The sequence below is a fragment of the Austrofundulus limnaeus genome, unplaced genomic scaffold, assembly GCF_001266775.1.
Source record: "Austrofundulus limnaeus strain Quisiro unplaced genomic scaffold, Austrofundulus_limnaeus-1.0 Scaffold181, whole genome shotgun sequence".
Taxonomy (NCBI): Eukaryota; Metazoa; Chordata; class Actinopteri; order Cyprinodontiformes; family Rivulidae; genus Austrofundulus; species Austrofundulus limnaeus.
The window spans coordinates 1,091,300-1,095,051 of NW_013952583.1; the positions used below are offsets into that span (position 1 = coordinate 1,091,300).

The 3,752-nt window shown below is 37.5% G+C and overlaps 1 protein-coding gene across 1 annotated transcript in view; it reads left to right on the plus strand.

The window, feature by feature from the left end:
- The first annotated feature begins 351 nt into the window (after positions 1–351).
- The window catches only part of elavl1a (ELAV like RNA binding protein 1a), a 13,434-nt gene continuing 10,033 nt past the window's right edge, over positions 352–3,752 (plus strand). The window contains exon 1 of the mRNA XM_014018058.1: positions 352–462. The gene's annotated coding sequence lies outside the window, so the exon portion shown is untranslated. The remainder of the gene's footprint in view (positions 463–3,752) is intronic.

Genomic DNA, 3,752 nt, shown 5'->3' on the forward strand with positions numbered 1-3,752 from the left:
GATAATGATGGCATCTCAATAATCCTGGTAGAAAAATCTTCATTTGATTTTATTTATTTTATTATTATTTAATTTTTACATTTTTATAATATATAATAGATAGTTGGTTTTATCTCCAGTATGTAGGGATAATTTCATTTCTCGACCTATTTCTTATAAACTGCAACAAGAGCTTTCAAATATATAAAAATTGCAGAATTAAACTGGGTATGGTGGTGATAAGCACAAACCATGGAGTCCTTTTATTATTTAGTCCTTTTATTATCTCTATAAGGGCTCAGCTGTGTTCCACAGTTATATATCAATGGTGTGTTCTGCAGAGGCACGTTACGTCGTGACGTACATACGTCGTCCACGGTTTCTTCTAGACGTGAGCCCGATTACAAGGCAAGTCGTCGCTGAGAAGAAAAAGGATAAAGGAAAGCAGAACAGAAACAGATTCTACCGCCCACAAAAAAACTGGTAAAGTTTTTAAATGTTTACCGTCTTATGAAACCATTCAGTTGTGAACTTAGAGGTTTGGATAGTTTGTCAAAATGACTGCCACGCGGCTCCCTGGGCCCGTGCAACCAGCGAAGGTTAGCCTGGCCTGTCGGCAGGCCGTCGAGGTTTAGACACGTGGGCTGAAAAGCGTTAACAACTCGCTCTCAAAAATCAGGACGCGGTGCTTTACGTTAGCTAATAGGCGAGCCACTGAAAGACTGTGCCCACCACCATTTTAGTCATAGAGGGTGTTTGTGTTCTTTTATCAGGGTCATAAGAAATTGTATTGCTGTTTTTAGTTAACAGTAAACGAAACAACAAATTTGACCTTATCGGGGATAAAAGTGAGCACGCACATCGTTAGCATGCTAACGCTAGTTGCTTGCAGCGATGCTAACAGGCCTGTGCACGTATCCAAGACAGTTGACTGACAAAAGATTTATAGTAACAAATACGTATTTATCTAAAGACGAGTTATGCTCAAAAATGTGTTCATGTTTGAACATTTACGAGTTAAAGCAATTTAATCCCGATTTCCAGACGAAACGTTAATGTACTTGTACCATCCTGCAGCTGTACAAAGGTGCAGCTCAGCGTTGACATTTACAAACAGGGACTAACAGCTAACTGGCTGCATTAACTATTCATATAAGTAAATATGGCTGATAAAACCGTCGCCTGCCTTCTGGATCTGAGTTATGTAGATTAATGTTATACAGAACTGCATGTTATACCTGCAGAGCATGGCTTAAGCCTAGCAACACAAAATAATCTCCTGAGGTAGCATTTATTTGAACTCTCGTAATCACATTAGGGGTAATGTAAACACTGTTTTCATCATCACCTTCCCGATAAACAAACATGGACGTTGTGGAGGTGCATTACAGATGACTCATAATAATTGCATAATGATGATGTTTTAGTTTGTTTATGTGATTCTTGGCAAACCTCAAGGTTTAAACAAGTGGTAAATACACGTTCTTAAAACTGTCAAATACCCTGCCTCCAGTTACCCCACCCCCCTGCTACTCATCTTTTGTGTACATTCTACTGTACATATAAAAGTAAATGTTTGTGCTTTGGTTAAAAAAAACTCATAAAGAAAATTCTGACTTTGCAAAAGTCAAGAACTTTAAAATGAAATGGTTTTGTTTTATTCTGTTGACCTAAGCACTTTTGGCAGTAGTTTGTCATCTTAGTTTTGTAGGTTGGTGTGCTCAGGTTGAGAAGGGTCTWCACCTAATTCCAACACTTGCTTTTTGATATTTCCTATTGCCCCGATATGGTGAAATCCCAGTTTGATGGCATCACGTGAAAAAGCTGCTTTGCTACTAGAATCAGACAAAACTCTTTGTTTAAATATAATAATAATAATAATAATAATAATAATAATAATAATAATAATAATAATAATAAGGAAAGGTGCCAAATGTTTTAGCATTGAATGTCAGATTCATTGCTCATTTTTTGCATTTTTCTGTAGTGGAGAAATATATTAAATCGATTGTAATTTTTTTTATTGATTCGCTGATGTTACAGTTCAGTTCACTAAGCGAATGTTGGGACCACAAAATGAGGAAGTGTCCCATTGAGTTTTTATTTATCTATGTATTTATTTTGGTGAGTGGAAAAATTTGGGCACTGTAATCCAAAAATATGTTAGTCGTACAGTATTTGCATCTGTAAGTGAAGTACAGAAAAATTCAAGTTCAAAAAGACTTGTGGCATTTGAAAGTGTGCCATTTGGCCTTTTATCAAGTTTGCTTTATAATAAAAGCTCAACATGGAAATATGTTTGTAAACATGTATTTTACATAAATTACAAAACATTTTTACTGCCATGTTTCTTGAGAAAGGCTACATTCACACTGCAGGCAAATGCGATCCAAATCCGATTTTTTTTTTTTTTTTGCCCCATGCGACCCATATCTGAACAGTCTGAACGAGACAAATCCAGTTTTTTATTTTATTTTATTTTTTCAAATCCGACCCAGGCCGTTTCAATATGTGGTTCTAAATCAGATATATATATCTGATGTTTTCAAAGTGACTGCAGTGTGAACACTCATGTCACATTCATCTGACTTTTTCATCAGTGAGGAGGGGGTGAAGGATCGATAAGACACTAACCTCARGTCTCGCTGTTWAAATCTGTAGCTCCATGTGTTTACAGCTCCAAAACAGAAGTAAAGTTGTTTTGTCTTTTTACTTTTAATTTTCCATGTAGATAGTTTGATAATAACATCCAGCCCTGGTCGCAGAGTGTATCGATCCTAAAGTTATTTGGTAGATACTTTATTTCCAGCTCGTTGCTTCATTCTAAAAATAAAAAGCTTCACTGGAGCATCCCGGTCAGAGGCAGGTTCAGATATAAACACTGAACTAAACAAGCACATCAGATAATTATTTAATCAGCTCTGATTAAACAACAACTTCAGATTTGATGTGCAAAATGTAGCATCCATGGTAGCTCTGTAAACAAACAAGCCGGCTGATGAGACGTCACGTCTTTTACTGCGCATGTGTGTCACATCAGTGCTGTGTAGCGTTCACACAGGAGTCTGATGCAGGTCACATTTAAAATGTAATGTGAACGTTCACAACAAAAGAACGGATATTTTCAAAAAATCTTAATAGAGCATTCAGACCTGCAATGTGAACGTATCCAAAGACGATCTCACTAGGGCTGCACCGATTAGTTGAAATAATCGATGACGTCGATTATGTAAATGTGTAGACACACATTTTTTTATCGATTCACTGTATTTCATAACCACCACGTGAATGTTCATGCAATTCCATTTCGGTACCTAAAAGCATCATTGCGACCGTATTGGCATAAGAGTGGTGAGTTTTCCTTGCTTGTCCTGAACGCAGCATCAAACAAGAGCGTAATGACGTCAGCAGCCGCTGCTTCAGTTCAGTCTGAAGCTTGAAAACAAGCCTCGCAGCTCCTGGAGTAAAATTTACTGAACAGACCACCTCTGAATTATCTGGTGGATTAATTGTCTTATGAGCACGATGTTCACTTGCTCAAAGTMAATAAAGTACCGCCACTTTCTTTATTTCATCCACCATTTAACAGAGACCGGTGTTAGGTCGAGCCACGTTCCCCCATCAGACGGTTCCTCCAGTGTCTCAAACAACAGAGGAGCTTCCCGACACACGTCTGACCTAAAGAGCACAAGCAGCCAACAAGTGTTGGACATGTTCTGGATGTTCAAAATGTTGCTTAAATACCTTTTATTTATTTTAACTGCATCCTCTTT